This window comes from Ambystoma mexicanum, chromosome 7p (assembly GCF_040938575.1).
Source record: "Ambystoma mexicanum isolate Mex_15411 chromosome 7p, UKY_AmexF1_1, whole genome shotgun sequence".
NCBI classification, from domain to species: Eukaryota; Metazoa; Chordata; class Amphibia; order Caudata; family Ambystomatidae; genus Ambystoma; species Ambystoma mexicanum.
Window position 1 is genome coordinate 333,315,148 of NC_090939.1, and position 17,675 is coordinate 333,332,822.

The window sequence follows — 17,675 nt, forward strand, 5'->3', positions numbered from 1 at the left end:
GGCCACCATGGGCAACCCCCACCAGGCCCCCATTCATGTCCCCTATCACCCCCACCCCCCAGCCACCATGGGCAGCCCCCACCAGGCCCCCACTCATGTCCCCTATCACCCCCACCCCCCAGCAGTGCAGGGGCAGCCTCCACCAGGCCCCCACTCATGTCTCCTACCACCCCCACCCCCAGCCACCATGGGCAGCCCCCACCAGGCTCCCACCCATGTCCCCTATCACCCCCACACCCAGCAGTGCAGCGGCAGCCTCCACCAGGCCCCCACTCATGTCTCCCACCACCCCCACCCCCAGCAGTGCAGGGGCAGCCTCCACCAGGCCCCCACTCATGTCTCCCACCACCCCCACCCCCCAGCCACCATGGGCAGCCTCCACCAGGCCCCCGCTCATGTCCCCTATCACCCCTGCCCCCATCCACCATGGGCAGCCTCCACCAGGCTCCCACTCATGTCTCCCACCACCCCCACCCCCCAGCAGTGCAGGGGCAGCCTCCACCAGGCCCCCACTCATGTCCCCCTGCCCACAGGCCCTGACAATCCTCAAGCATGGACCTCATGGCCAGCCACCACAGCCCAAAGACACAACCAAGTATTACATGCGCTCATGATACTACTCCAATGGGAAAAATGTAAATCAACACATGTGTCACACACACACACAATGGTTGCAAGAGAACCTGAAAACCCATATCATGACATGCATGAAAACAATGAGATGAAACCACACATCGAAGAATTAAAAATTCCAAATAATGTATTAATAACAACAGTAATGGCAAACAAAATTAAACAAAATACACAAGTAAAAAAAAAAAAATTAAGCTGGCTGTCCCTTTTCAAATAAAAATCAATAAATGATAATCCAACAAAAATTTCTTCCAAAGTTCAACTCCATAAAAAGGAAATGAAGGGAAAAAAGAAATAGAAAACCATTGCTCCATGGGAAAAAATATTCATAGTAAAAAAAAATTCCAAATCCAAAGTCCAACTATGTACAAAGTATTCAGGCTCCATCATCCCAACAGAAGAAATGAAACCTACAAAAAAACCTATCCAAAATGGGACTATATACAAAAGGTGGAGCAGTGTCCGTTGACTCCGAATAAAAATAAACTATAAAGGAAACCTATCACTAAATAACTATATACAATGGCGGCGGGCCAGTCCAGCGGCTCACTTAGTGGTGTTCCGGGCCAGGGCATCATCAAACTCCTCGTCTATGTCCCAGAGGCGGTCCTGTTCCATGGCCCCGAGGGTGCGCAGGGACGCCAACATGTTCACCTCCAACTCCCTGCGGATTGCCTCGAGGCACTCGGCCCGCCTCAGGGCCCTCCGCATGGAGTTCTCCGCCCTGACCATCGTGAGCCGCGCCTCTTCCGCCCGCCGCCGCTCCGCATCTATGGCGTGGCCCAACCGCTGCCACACGGAAGACACTTCCCGTCCAGGGTCCTCCTGCCCTCCGGCCGATGCCTGCCCCTCCGATGTTGAAGGCCCCGAGCTATCGTGGCTCCCACCTACAGCCTCCTACTGCTGCAGCTGCTGCTGTCCATGTGCCCTGTCCGATGGTGCCTGCACATCCTCCTCCAGCTGGGGTGCAGTAGTTGATGTGGCCACCCCTGCTGGACGTCCGACTCCCGACTGTGGCAGGGATCTGTTGTCCACCAGCCTGGCCGCACGGTCGGAGGCAGCTCCACAGGGCACCCAGGTGACACATGGGTGGGAAGATGGCATGGAGGACGACTGGGGCATAGGGGGTTCTGTGGAGGAGGGGGTCGGAACAAGGTCCAGGAAACGGAGGAATCCAGCCCTGGTGAGCTGTCCCAGTGGGTCAACGCAGTCAACGAGCCATGCGAGAAGACGTGCAGACTCATCATGAAAAGACTGCAGGTCAGCTCGCATGGCCCGTTGACGCAACGCCACCCCACCCTGGACAGGCTCAACCTGGTGCAGGATAGCCACATCCGCAGGGAGAGGAAGGCCAGGTGTTGTAAGCCAATCCCCTCCTTGAGAACGGGTCTTGAGGTAGGCATCCCCGCTGGTGCAAGATGATGCAGTGACAGGAGCAGGGACAGGATTGCACACAGGCACCTCCGCGGCGGCCTGTGCTGTCTCTTGTCCCAGATGCTGCACTGCACCACTAGCACCAGTGGCATCCCCACCTCCAGACCCCGCCTCTGTCACTTGCACGGCCTCCTCCTCCTCCAAACCCCCCCACCAACATGGATGACTCCGTGCCATCTTCCTCCGTTGGGCCCTGTGGGGTCCCAGCTGCCCCTTCTGCTGCCGAGGAGTCCAACTCCAACCTCCGCCTCTTGGACCTCCCCTCAGCAGCTGCGGCCTGCGACACGGTACCGGACTCCTCACTCCCCGACGAGATCAGAACCTGGGAGGGGATCCGGGCCTTGCGTCTCCGGCTGGTGGTGCGACCCCTGCCGCTGTGCTCCACAGCACCTTCTCCGCCCTCTTCATCAGTTGACGCTGCAGACAGGGAGAAAGAATACACAGGCATCAGGGCACTGTCCAATGGACTCATGCACACATGACAGTCATACATGAGTAGCATTGGTAAACCTCAGACATGGCATCACAATCCCCAACACACATGTCATTTCAACTTGCACACATGAGCCATACCACAGCCATATTGGAACAGCCAGCACCATCCATTCACATACAACAGCATGAGCAGCCAAAGGTCATCCACACATCACATGCAACATAGGGAGTACACTACACATGCACACACACCACCAAACTTGCATGCATGTGTACACCTCCGCCAACTGTCGCAGTGTTCCGATCGACATCCATGTCACACCTGACAATCATTCCTCCACATCCTGTGCCATGCAAGCCCACACACACAAGCACCATCCATGTGTCACACATGAGACCCCTCGCATGTGTCACCCTCACGGCCCTGTACACCCCCCCTCTACTTGCCCACATAAAAATACATGTTCAACCTGCACACTCCTGGCACACCACACGCACAGCTTACAATCAGTATGCATGTACACTTACCGCTCGACTCCAGACGGGTCTGCCTCAAGGACCTGGATGTGGAGCGCTGGGGATATGCGTTCCAGGACCCTCATCTGATCTTCCGACAAGTGGCCCCGGCGCCCCTTAGCATCCGCTGCCTTCAGGAGGCGCCGGGCCTTGTTGAGGGCCCTGGACCTGAAGTCCTCCCAGCGCTTCCTGACACGTTCGTAGTCGCGGACTGCCACCTCCTCCGCGTTGATGGCAGTCACGATGTCCATCCAGATCCGAGTCCGTCTTTCCTTGTCGGCGCGCAACCTTCCGAAGAGGGCATCATACTGCGCCAGGACATGCTCCACCAGGACACCAACTTCGGTGGCAGTGAAGCTGGTGCCCCTCTGCCTCCTTGGCCGGGGGTTGCCACTGGTGCCAGATGTTCCAGTGCCCGACATGGCAACCCCAGAGGCAGGAGTGGGTGGGCAACTGGGTCCTGGGGCTGGGCTGTGGGGCGATGGAAAAGCAGTCGGGAGTCTTCGGTTCCAGCAGGGGTGGTCACAGCAACAGCACCCCTGGCTGATGTGCAGGCAGCAAATGGCAGGGCACGTGGGCAGCAGGCAGTCAGGCAGCAGCAGATGGCAGGTGGGAGCGTGCTCAGGGCTCTGGGGGGGCAGTAATTCGGCCTTCTGGGCAGGAGCGTGGTCTTCTGTGTGTGAACGCGTGGCCAGCTTGATACGGAGTGATTTTACACGTGAAAATCCAGCACATCTGCATGTAATTCGAGGAAAGGCCCTTAGCGCGTAAGCGCGTCAGCACACGTCTGTACATTCATTGGCAAAAAGGCCACCAGCGTATGCGCGTCTATGAAGTCACGTGCACGTTGAATATGGCACACGCTTGAAATGTTGCGTGTAAAAAAAATGAAAGACACGTCCGAGTGTCAAAGCGTGTAATTGGTGGAAATGGCCCTAGCGCTACACGCGGAAGTGACAAAGCGTGTAATTGGTGGAAATGGCCCTAGCGCGTACACGCGGAAGTGACAAAGCGTGTAATTGGTGGAAATGGACCTAGCGCGTACACGCGGAAGTGACGCTGGACGTGTGGGCCTGCATAAAAGGTACGTTTAGCACATCATTTCCTTGTACGTGCTTTTCGTGGAGAGCGAGTGGGTGAAATCCGTACTTCTTGTCGTTTCACACGCGATTTACTTCACGGCGTTTCAAGTTCGTACTCCCTGTTACCTCTGACAGCTTTTTCTCTTTCTTCTCTTTTTCTGGTTTTCCTGGGCCTGTTCCCTCAAACAGCGTTCCCTTCTACTGTTGTCCTGTCTCCTCAGACAGAGTACAATTCTTCTTTTGGCGGGGGTGTTGCCAAGGCGCACACGCGCTTCTTTTTCACTCTCTTTTTCCTGGCAGACGGTGAGTCACGCACGTATCTAACATCTGTGCCTGCCCCGTGTGTAGCCTACCCCTTCAGAGGTCAATCTAGGCTGCGTGTGACACGCATACGTTCATTCTTGTGTTACTGGGTGCCACAGCGTAGTGCAGGGTTTTTTTCCGCATACGTGGTCTAGGAGGGGTTGCGTGCACGTCATCTCCCTTTTTTGGGCTTCCTGTGCGTTGCGTGACCCATCATCTTTCCCCAGGGGTCACATTCAGCCTTGCTAGAGCACTAGGGTACAATTACCATCTGGTACCCAACCCCTTTGACCCCCAATTGCCCAGGACAATAGTTTACAGCCACTCCCATACGCACATTAACATCAGTGCCATGGTTGGGAGGCGAGGAATCCGTAAGGGTGGCAAAGGTGGACTAGCCACAAGTGGTGGCCGTGGTGGATCCGGTAGGGGACGTGGTCGTTACTTGCAGGGTGACCCTGTCCCCCCATGTGTGGAGGACCAGTCAAGGGCACCCATAATCCCCCCCACCCCGCCTGGTTGAGGCTTATGTGGCTGACACCATCCATGCTCAGCCCTTGTTGGACCAGCCCATTGTGGCACCAGACCTGGCTGACTCCATGGCTGACTTCCAGGTCAGCAGGCCTATGACACGTGCGCTGGTGCACGTTGATGTCATCAGGCCACGTGGATCAGGGGCAGCAAGGTCATCTGCTGCCCCAAGTAGGCAGGGTGGAGAGGCTGCAGGGGCAGCTGCGGCTCCATCCACCCCAGCTCTCACACACCCAGCCAGGACAGTGTCGGTCCTAGTCCATCCTGCTGACATTCCCCCTGACACCAATAGACTTGAGCCAATGCCTGCACCAACTCCCATGCTGAGTGTGCAATCCCACACTCCTGATACAGAGTCCACCAAGGCTCCTGCCCCTAGTGTCCAGAGCGGTGTAGGATCCTCAGGATCACCACCACCTTCCAAGCGGAAAAGGAAGAGTGCTCGTCCGGCACAGGCTGATGCCCCAGACACGGCTACACAGTCCAGCCCGTCGAGGAAGCCCAGCTTCACGGATGCCGAACTGAATGCACTTGTCGAGTATGTGTCCGCACATGATAACAAAATGGTCATTGTTGCAGGATCCAAGACCACACCTGCACAATGCCAGGCACACTGGCAGACCGTTGCAGACATCGTAAGTGCCCTTGGAATCGTGAGGCGCACAGCCAATGATTGCTATAAGCGCTGGAATGCCCTAAAGCGCAGGGCAAAGAATAAGCTGGCCTCAAGTCATGCCACAACTCTAGTGACTCGGAAACAGATCCAAGGCGTGGGAGATGTGCCTGATTACGAGGCATTGTCCGGTGAGTGCACATGCATGTGTGTGTCATCAATGTGCATGCTGTGTGTGTGAGGGCTTCTGTTTGTGTGCCAGGTGAGGGTGTGTGCGCCTGAGTCGTTTGGGTCACCCATGTGCTTCATGCAATACATTCTGCGCAGCAGAATTTGGCCATTGCAGTATCCCATCTGCCAATAGTAGACATCTAGCCCAACAGCATGCCAGTTGCCCTTGAAGTGTCACCTTGCCACAACATTGTTGCTTATTTTTCTCTGTTCATTCAGGCAGATTATTTGCATTCCACCACTTTTACTAGGCATGTCTCAGTCCTCTAGTCACATGCCTGACATGGCTATGGTAAAGCGGAGTGACTTTGTTACCTGGATATCATTTGTTTAGACATGTCCCTGTGCAATCGGACCATTTTGGATTGGCAGCTCCAGGTGAAAAATCAGACCTGTTTGAATTAGAAAAGCTATTACATGAGGGAACTGGACTGAATGAATAAGTGCTGCCCTCCTCTCCATCTTCACTCAATAGCAATGGTACATGCCATCTGTGTGATGGCATGTGTATTTCACCTGGCAATCACAGGCCAATGTGTGATGCCACTGCCAGGCAGCATGCAGAAAATGTGTTCATCTTCCATCTTGGTGTCATGAGTGTGTGCCATTTACCTACCCTTCATACGCAGCGAGGGTGCATGCATGGGAGGGTTTTAGTCATGTGGGACATGTGTCAATCAAGTACTGGTTCTGTTGCTTCTCAGCCCTCATTGTGTGCCATGGTGCTAATGCCTGTTTCCATTTGTTTGCTTTTATGTCTTTGCAGCGGAAGACGCACCTGATACTGCTGGGGTTGTGGAGATGGTGCAGACCCAGGAGGGGTCTGAGGGCTGACCGTCCACCAGTGAGGGATGTGGTGTGGTGGTGGGTGAGAACCCACAACTGCTGCAGGTCGTGCTCTCAAGGGGTGTCTCTGGCTGCACCTCCCCCGAGCTGTACTCAGGTGTTGATTCGGATGATGAGACCTACGTGCCGTCGCAGGTGAGTGTTCCTGGGAGGGATTCTGTTCTGTCCCACCCACCTGCACCAGGGTCAGAACCCTCAATGGGGATGTCAGTGTTGGCAGCTACGCCTTTGGTGGTTACGGATGCAGGGTCACACTCCGCGACATCTGATCCTGTTCCTGGGCCAGCACATCAGAGGGGGAATGCAGTCCTGCAGCCTCAGGCAGTGCCGGCACAGCAAGGCGCAGTTCACCTTGCCCCAGACAGGTGTGGTGCCCGCCGACCTGGTGGCCGTACGCCACCTGGCAATACTGCATGGGAGCAATCCATTTACGGTATGGCAACCCAACAGGCAGCATCATCAGAGATGATGGCTCAGGCCATGGATAGGGTGGCCACTTCCATTGTCCCCCCCGAAAGGCTGATGGAGCGACTACAGCAGGCAACCGACTCCATCTGCCAGTCACACAGGGAGGACATGTTGGCGTCCAACAGGGACAGGCGGGCGGCACTGGCGACTCTGCAGTAAGCCATCTCCATAGAGTCCCAGGGCCACAGGGAAGCCCTGAGGCTGGAACTCCTTCACCTCAGGACGACTCTTGTTGAGCTTGAGGCTTCAACAAACCGAAGGACAGAACAGCAGCTGGAGCGTCTCACCCGTACGCTCTCAGCTGAGATGCAGGCAACTAGAGCGGAGGGCATCCCGTGAGTTGTTGCATGTGGACCTCCGCACACTCATCCTCCAGAACGAGACCTACCACACCCGCATGCTTGCAGCCATGGAGGAACAGACTAGGGCCTTGCGTGGGCTGCCTCCCATAGTGCCACCACCTCCGGATGCAGCTGCACAGGGTGATAATAGCGACAGCAGTGATACTCCCACAATAGGGTAGCCGTGTGGGCCATGAGCCCATGGAGGTGTTTTTTTTTGCAAGATCCACACAGGTGGGTTTTGGTGTGCACCCTGTCCTCGGACCTCCTGGGTGGCCTCCCCAATCCCCCCGGGCCCATTAATGGCCATTTTTTATTTATTTTTTATTTTTATTTTTATTTTATTTTATTTTTTTTTGGGGACAGTGTGTTGCCTTGTGTGGCTCCCGTGGGCATACGCTGCATTGTGGCTGGGCACATGCAGGCTTGTCATGTATTTGGTTCAGATGCTTGGGTTTTTGTCACACACACCCCTCCTGCTTCCCGTTTCCATGGGCTTGCAAAGGGTGTGCCCAAGTGATATTGACGTACATGGTGACATTGGACTCCCACTAAATGTGTGGGTAGTCTAGTCAATACTGTGTATACATTCCTAGTGCATATTGCTGTTGTGTTGTACACTGCATGTTGCATTGATGTGTAACTCATCATCCATGTCTACCTCCTAATTTGCAGGTCCTTTCCTCATGTCTACACAAGGCCCTCTACTTTGGAGATGGGGTCCATGTTGGCAGCAGTGCACCGACAACTCTACATGGCGGCAACACTGTACAGTTGGAAGTGGTGGGAGTGCAGGCATTTCCAGGTGGTGAGACTACTGATTCCTTACATTCGTAATGTCATGTTAATGGTAGTTTTGAGGGTCAGGAGCTGATAAGTGTTATTGCTAAATACCTGCTCAAGTGTGTTGTTGGTCCTGCATTACTGTGAGCATTTCAGGTGTAGCGAGTTTCAATTAGGGACACTGTACTTTGTGACACTTGTGTCATGTTGTGGGGATTACTTTGTTTACCTGCACATAGCATGACATGGCACGGTGTGTCGTGTGGCGGTGCAGGGGATGGGTTCGGTGACATGGCACTGTCCTCATGTTGCATTTTGCAAGTGGGTATTCATTTTAGCTGCATGAATGTGTTTTTTCACGAAACTGCATTGGTGGTGTCTGTGTAGGTAGGGATGCACACATTGTAACACTTCCAGGTGAACAAACTCAGGCTGATATGGTTTTGATGGTTGATTCTCCAGACATTCAGGATCAGTGTCAGGTTGAGTCATCATTGATTGTAAGATGGTATGTGCCAGGGCAGTGTGCACTCCACAGGGGTGTGATTTCTATGTGAAGTAATTAGCCACTAGCTGTGTACGGGCTGCCTCCCCCCATGCCCTTTCCCCTCCCATGCGCAGCGGGCGTGCATGTGGTTGGGGATGTGGGGGCACCACCATGTCCACGGCCAGGCCCTGGCGTTTTGCAACGTTGTGCAGGACACATGCTGCCACTATGATCCTGCACACTACTGGGGGAGCGTATAACAGCTGCCCGCCAGAACGGTCAAGGGAGCGAAAGCGTGACTTAAGCACTCCGAATGTGCGCTCCACTATGCCCCGGGTTGCAATGTGGGCTGTGTTATATCTTACCTCGGGTGGCGTGGTGGGGTTCCGAATTGGCGTCATCATGTGGGGGCTGAGAGGGTAGGTACTGTCCCCTGTGGAGGTGGTGATGGGTATCATTGGTGGGGTTGTGACCTTGCTCAGTATCTGACATGCATGCATGTGCAGTGGCATTCATACTCACCAAGCAGCCATGTATCGCCATGCCGCCCAGCTTCTAGGTACCGGCTTAGGGTGGACATTCGGTAAATGAAGCTGTCGTGGGTGGACCCGGGATAGTTGGCATATACTGAGGTGATGATTCCCTTGGCATTACATACTACCTGCACGTTGATGGAATACCAGTGCTTGCGGTTCCTATAGATGTGCTCAGATGCCCTGGGGGGATGTAGGGCCACATGGGTGCAGTCGATGGCACCTAGCACTTTGGGGAATCATGCCACACCGTAAAAATCCAGGGCGGCAGCATGCCTTTCTGCAGGTGTTCTGGGCAGGTATATGTGCCTGCGGACTGATGGGCGTGCAGTGATGATGTTCAAGACCTGGTGTAGGCAGCATGACTGCGTGGCCTGTGACACCCCACCCACTATGGCACTTGTCCGCTGAAATGATCCAGTGGCTAAGAAGTGCAGTACATTGAGGACCTTCTGCAGGGGGCTGAGTGCTTGGGAACACAGGGTGGGTGATGTGAGGTCATCCTCCCACTCACTCACCAGGTCCAGTATTATGTGTGGTGGAAACCTGTACCTCCCATACACCTGGTCATCAAGCATCCCGAAAAGGCTGGTTCTGGGTGTGAAAATTCTGGCCCTGACTATCCTCCTCCTCCTTTGGTAGCCCAAGGCCACTGCTGCTAGGAACAGTATATTCATCCTGGCGTCTGAGCTTGTTAGTTTTTTGCGCGCAAATTTTGTGCGTAGCGGGTCGACGTATGCCTGCTTCCTACTGGTGTACGTGTTTCTTTGCTGTGTTGTAGGCGAGCGTGTGAAACTTCCCGCGCACCCCTGAAATCCAGTACCCAGGGCAATAGCGTGTGGAAATTTCCGCGCACCCCGGAATACACTTGCGCTGATGTACTCGCGTGTGTAAGTGCCCGCGCATCCCTGAAATACACGTACATAGGCCAACCGCGTGTACGCGCACTTTTGTCCAATTACACGCGATGACACTCTGACGTGCAGTCTTTCCACGTGTGCTCCAGGTGCTATGAGGGAATCACCCGTGCGGGTCACGTCACAGACGCGCTTACGCGCTGAGGGCCTTTGGTCCAATAGAATCGCGTATGCGTGCTGACGCGCTTACGTGCTAAGGGCCTTTCCTCGAATTTCACGCTGACGTGCAGGATTTTCACGTGCCAAATTACTCCGTATCAAGCTGGCCACGCGAAAACACACGGAAGACCACGCTCCTGCCCAGAAGGCCAAGTTACTGCCCCCCAGTGCCCCGAGCAGCCTCCCACGTGCCATCTGCTGCTGCCTGCCTGCCTGCCTGCCTACTGCCACCATGCCCTGCCATTTGGTGCCTGCACATCAGCCATCTGCAGGGGTCCAGTTGCTCTGTCCACCCCTGCTGGAACAGAAGACTCCCGACTGGGATAACATCACTCCACAGCCCAGCCCCAGGACCCAGTTGCCCACCCACTCCTGCCTCTGGGGTTGCCATGTCGGGCACTTCAACATCTGGCTCCAGTGGCAACCCCAGGCCAGAGGGGCAGAGGGGCACCAGCTTCACTGCTACCGAAGTCGGTGTCCTGGTGGAGCATGTCCTGGGGCAGTATGATGCCCTCTTTGGATTGTCCCGCGCCAGCAAGGAAGGACGGGAGAGGATCTGGGCCGACTGTGTGGTTGCCATCAACGCGGAGGGGGTGGCAACCCGCGACATCCAGAAGATCAAGAATCGCTGGGAGGACTTGAGGTCCACGACCCTCGTGAAGGCCCGGCGCCTCGTGGAGGGGGGCCGGGGCCGCATGAGTTCCATCCAGATGAGGGTCCTGGAACACGTACGCCCAGCGCTCCACGCCCAGATCCTTGAGAGGGAGACCCGTCTGGAGTTGGGCGGTAAGTGGCCAAGCATTGCCGGGTGAGACAGGGCATGTTGCGGTGTGCTGGTTGTCTGATACTTGCCTGTATGTGTGACATAGGTCATGTATGCATGTATGTGTGCAGGGACATCATGGTAATGCATGTGCGACCAGTGATGTGTGAACCACATGGTTGTTGCATGTGTTTAAATGCGACATGGGGGGCCCTATGCAGACGGCGCTGTGGAGCAAGGCGGCGGGGATGCCCCCACGGCTGCAGCGGAAGGGGTGGGTGAGCTCCCACAGGGGCCTGCTACGGCGGAAGACGGTGAGGAGCCATCCAGGTTGGTGGTTACCACAGAGGAGGAGAAGGCCGCCACTGAGGCACATATGGGGCCTGGTGGGGGCATCCCTGCTGGTGCAAGTGGTGCGGTCCAGGGGCAGGGGCAGGTGGCAGCAGAGGTCACCGTGGAGGGGCCTGTGCATGTCGCTGACCCTGACCCTGTGAGTGCACCACCATGCACAAGCAGGGATGCCCCGTCCCAGGCCCGTCCGCAGGTAGAGGGGATGTCCATGTCACCTGACTCCCCTCCGCCTGTGGACGAGGGGACCCGTGGCTGTATGGAGAAGGTCCTGATTGGGGTCACGATGCGTGCGGGTGCAATCCGTGATGACGTGCGTGCTTCCCGGGAGGAGCACGCACGTCATCACGAAGAGCACCGTGCCGACGTGGCCCAATTGGGATCTTCCATGTTCGGGGGTTTCCTGCATGTGTCGGCCAATCTGGCGGCCCTCTCCTCCTCTGTAGAGGCTATAAGCCGGTCGTTCTCCTTGCCGTCTTCCGGCCCAGATGCCACCAGGGCCCCCTGTGGACCTACCCTGACCCATGCACCCAACTTGGTGGGGATCCCATCCCTGCCACCGTCGGGAGTCGGAGGTCCAGCAGGGGTGGACACCACAGCAACTGTACCCCAGCAGATGGAGGATGTGCTGGCATCATCAGGCAGGGCACGTGCACAATGGCGTCGGTGGATTCCATCAGCCTGGATGCCGTCGTGCTGGCAGAGGCAGTTGCGTCGGAGACAGCAGCAGAGTCAACGTGGGAGGCATCATGGCTCGGGGCCATCAACATCGGAGGGGCAGGCATCGGCCGGAGGGCAGGAGGACCCAGGACAGGAAGTGTCTTCCGTGTGGCTGCGGTTGGGCCAGCAGATAGGTGCGGAGCGGCGGCGGGCGGAAGAGGCGCGGCTCACGATGGTCAGGGCGGAGAACTCCATGTGAAGGGCCCTGAGGCGGGCCGAGTGCCTCGAGGCAATCCGCAGGGGGTTGGAGGAGCAGATGGCGTCGTCCCTGCGGACCCTCGGGGCCATGGAACAGGACCGCCTCCAGGACATAGACGAGGAGTTTGATGATGCCCTGGCCCGGAACACCACGGAGTGAGCCGCTGGACTTGCCCGCCGCCTTTGTATATAGTTCTTTAGTTTTAGGTTTCCTTTGTTTCTTCTTATGATTTGGAGTCAACGGACACTGCTCCACTTTTTGTATATAGTTGCATTTTAGTTAGGGTTTTTTGTAGGTTTCCTTTGTTCAGTTGGGCTCATGGATCCTTGGATGTTTTGTACATAGTTCTTCATTGGATTGTTTTATTTTTATTTTTTTTATTTATTCACCATGGAGCAATGGTCTTTGCATTTATTTTTCTCTCTCGGATTGATTTTATTTTTAATGTGACTTTGGACAACATTTTTTTGGATTTGGATTTGTAGTTTTGATTTTTTTTGACGGACATGCAGCTTATCTTTTTTTCATTGCCATTGTAGTTTGTTTCATTTTATTTGCATTCAATTTTTTTAATACAATTTTGTTTTCATACTTCACTGTGTGGTATCATCTCATTGGTTTCATGCATGTCATGTTGGGTGTTTTCCCATTCAATTGCAACCATTGTGTGTGACGGACATGGGTTAATTTGCTTTATGAACATTGGGGGTGTAAGATGTAATTTCCATTTCCATGTGGGTGAATGGGTTACTTGGTAGGGCCTTTTGGCTGTGGAGGCTGACCATAACGCACATGATTGGGGATTGTGAGGACATGAGTGGGGGCCTGGTGGAGGGTGCCCTGCACTGCTGGGGGGTGGGGGTGGTGGGAGACATGAGTGGGGGCCTGGTGGAGGGTGCCCCTGGATGCTGGGGGGTGGGGGTGATAGGGGACATGAGTGGAGGCCTGGTGGAGGCTGCCCATGGTGGCTGGGGGGTGGGGGTGGGTGGGAAACATGAGTGGGGGCCTGGTGGGGGCTGCCCATGGTGGCTGGGGGTGGGGGTGGTGGGAGACATGGGTGGGGGCCTGTTGGAGGGTGCCCCACACTGCTGGGGAGGTGGGGGTGGTGGTAGACATGAGTGGGGGCCTGGTGGGGGCTGCCCATGGCGGCTGGGGGTGGGGGTGGTGGGAGACATGGGTGGGGGCCTGGCGGAAGGTGCCCCACACTGCTGGGGGGTGGGGGTGGTGGGAGACATGAGTGGGGGCCTGGTGGAGGCTGCCCATGGTGGCTGGGGGGTGGGGGTGATAGGGGACATGAGTGGGGGCCTGGTGGGGGCTGCCCATGGTGGCTGGGGGGGATGGGTGGGAGACATGAGTGGGGGCCTGCCCATGGTGGCTGGGGGGTGGGGGTGGGTGGGAGACATGAGTGGGGGCCTGGTGGGGGCTGCCCATGGTGGCTGGGGGGGTGGGGGTAATAGGGGACATGAGTGGGGGCCTGGTGGAGGCTGCCCATGGTGGCTCGGGGTTGGGGGTGGTGGGAGACATGAGTGGGGGCCTGGTGGAGGATGCCCCTGCACTGCTGGGGGGTGGGGGTGATGGGGGACATGGGTGGGAGCCTGGTGGGGGCTGCCCATGGTGGCTGGGGGGGTGGGTGGTTGACATGAGTGGGGGCCTGATGGGGGCTGGCCATGGTGGCTGGGGGTGGGGGTGATAGGGGACATGAGTGGGGGCCTGGTGGGGGCTGCCCATGGTGGTTGGGGGGGTGGGAGACATGAGTGGGGGCCTGCCCATGGTGGCTGGGGGGTGGGGGTGATAGGGGACATGAGTGGGGGCCTGGTGGGGGCTGCCCATGGTGGCTGGGGGGGTGGGAGACATGAGTGGGGGCCTGCCCATGGTGGCTGGGGGGTGGGGGTGGGTGGGGGTGATAGGGCACATGAGTGGGGGCCAGGTGGAGGCTGCCCATGGTGGCTGGGGGGTGGGGGTGGGTGGGAGACATGAGTGGGGGCCTGGTGGGGGCTGCCCATGGTGGCTGGGGGGTGGGGGTGGTGGGAGACATGGGTGGGGGCCTGGTGGAGGGTGCCCCACACTGCTGGGGGGGTGGGGGTGGTGGGAGACATGAGTGGGGGCCTGGTGGGGGCTGCCCATGGTGGCTGGGGGGTGGGGGTGGTGAGAGACATGGGTGGGGGCCTGGTGGAGGGTGCCCCACACTGCTGGGGCGGTGGGGGTGGTGGGAGACATGAGTGGGGGCCTGGTGGAGGGTGCCCCTGGATGCTGGGGGATAGGGGTGATAGGGGACATGAGTGGGGGCCTGGTGGGGGATGCCCATGGTGGCTGGGGGGTGGGGGTGCAGGGGGACATGAGTGGGGGCCTGGTGGAGGGTGCCCCTGCACTGCTGAGGGCTGGGGGTGGTGGGAGACATGAGTTGGACATGAGTGGGGGCCTGGTGGAGGGTGCCCCTGCACTGCTGAGGGGTGGGGGTGGTGGGAGACATGAGTTGGACATGAGTGGGGGCCTGGTGGGGGCTGGCCATGGTGGCTGGGGGGTGGGGGCGATAGGGGACATGAGTGGGGGCCTGGTGGAGGGTGCCCCACACTGCTGGGGGGGTGGGGGTGGTGGGAGACATGAGTGGGGGCCTGGTGGAGGCTGCCCCTGGATGCTGGGGGGTGGGGGTGCAGGGGGACATGAGTGGGGGCCTGGTGGGGGATGCCCATGGTGGCTGGGGGGTGGGGGTGCAGGGGGACATGAGTGGGGGCCTGGTGGAGGGTGCCCTGCACTGCTGGGGGTTGCGGGTGGGTGGGAGACATGAGTGGGGGCCTGGTGGGGGCTGCACATGGTGGCTGGGGGTGGTTGGAGACATGGGTGGGAGCCTGGTGGAGGGTGCCCCACACTGCTGGGGGGGTGGGGGTGGTGGGAGACATGAGTGGGGGCCTGGTGGAAGGTGCCCCTGGATGCTGGGGGGTGGGGGTGCAGGGGGACATGAGTTGGACATGAGTGGGGGCCTGGTGGAGGGTGCCCCACACTGCTGGGGGGTGGGGGTGCTGGGTGACATGAGCAGGTGTGCAGGGTAGTCCCCTGTGGTGTCGGCTGCCTGCAGGGGCCATGGAGGGTGTACAGGGAATACCTGGGAGCACACATCCAAATCACGTGTAGAATTTCCTGCGTACCCCTGAGATCCACGTACCCAGCCAAATCGCGTGTGGAAATTCCCGCGCACGTACCCGGCCAAATCGCGTGTGGATCTTCCCGCGCACCCCTGAAATCCACGTACCCTGCCAAATCGCGTGTGAGACTTCCCGCGCACCCCTGGGGTCCACGTACCGAGCCAAGTCGCGTGTGGAAATTCCTGCGCACGTACATGGCCAAATCGCGTGTGGAACTTCCCACGCACCCCTGAAATCCACGTACCCTGCCAAATCGCGTGTGAGACTTCCCGCGCACGTTATTTTTCAGTCAGCGGGTGTCCATGTTTGTGGGTACCCCTTTGCACGTCATTTGTCCTGGAGGGCCACAGTATAGGACATTCATCATAGCTGTTCGGCCTACTTTTGTTGTGTGCGCCGCGCTATGTGCGATTTTTGCTGTGGCCTGTGCGATTTTCGCTGTGACCTGGCGCACGCCGTTAGATGGCCTGTGCGCCAACGTGCGCCGCGCACTTTTTTAGCGCTCATCCGATGGTTTTCTCGCGCACGCCCTTCCATGAATCTGATTTTCTCTATTCCACGGCGAATCGCACGTTTTTGGCCACTTGCGCCGCGCTAATTATTCCATGAATCGGCCAGTTAGTGTCAGGGATAGGAAATGTATGTTTGAAATGTGAAGGCATCCCCAGTATAGGGATGAGGATTGGAGCTAGGAGCAGTCAAGTAGCAGAATTGGCAGCCATTTATAAAGCAATTACTACTGCATTTGATAATAAATTTATTGAAATTGTCCTGGTAACTGATTCTGATTATGCACGAAATATTTACCTGGGAGGAAAGCGAGAGGCATGATTACATACAACAAAAAGCCACTTAAACATGGAAAAATGATACAAGCCATAGACAAATTGGTGTCAGAGAATGATTTGACCACATACTGGAGAAAAATTTGTGGACATTTAAAAACTCCAGGAGAGGATAAGGAGGTGAATGATAAGGCAGATCACCTGGCTAAAATTGGGGCTGTGATGGGAGAGTTGCTACCTGTTGAACATTTACTTGGAGAAATTCAAATTGATGCAGTAACACGCTCTAAAGCGCCAACAGAGGTGGATCAACCAGTAGTACAATGGAGTTACGATACACCAGATCAAGATCTAATTAAGGCACAAAAGGATGATCCAATTTTGGGAATATATTATAATCATTTAATAGACCCTGTGCAAAACCCTTTAACAGAAAATGATTGTGTCGGAAAAGAATAGTTGAGGGTGCTATTAAAGAATAAGAAACGAATTAGACTACAGGATGGGCGCATGATTAGAGAGTCCATAACAGGACAAATACAGTGGGTGGTGCCCCTTTCATTCAGAGGGCTAATGCTACACCATGCACATGATGCGATAACTGCAGGCCACAGAGGTTCACAAAAAACATTTGGAGATACTAAAAGATTATGCTTAATGGCCACATATGTCCCATGATGTGGAATTATAAACTAGAGGATGTCTAATATGTGCCCAATTTAAACCTGGTTCACCAATGCATAGAGCCCCATTAATGAAATGAGGCTTAACTCTTCCATGGTCAGATTTGCAAATAGACTATGTAGGGCCTGTAAAGAGGTCGAGCAGGGGGAACCGTTATATTTTGAGTGTGGTGTGTTCGATGTCAAAATGGATTGCATGTATTCCTGCACCAGATTGTAGTGCGCAAACAGTAGCTATATTACTGCTGAATCATGTGTTTTCAAGATTTGGGTTACCACAAAGAATAGAATCAGACAGGGCAAGTCATTTCACAAGTGCTCTAACGAGTAAGGTATGGAAAATACTGGGAGTGAAAAGAAAACTACACATTGCATATCGAGCTGCTTCTTCTGGGGGAGTTGAATGCTGTAATAGGTCTATTGTGGACATATTAAAGAAGTTTGTGGTAGAAGCACGTTCCAGCTGGGATTTACGTTTACCTTTGGTTCTAATGGCAATCAGATCAACTCCTGCTAAAGCAACAGGTATTAGCCCCCATGAGGTTTTGACAGGTAGGAAAATGGTGTTGCCGCAACACCTGCTATACAGAACACATGAGCAGACACTTGTAGTGCATCTACAGTTCATGAATACATGGGTGAGCTGAGGAAGCATTTACAACATGCATTTGCTTTTGTGCAGCGAAATCTAGAAAGAGCTGCTGACAGTGCAAAGTCATATTATG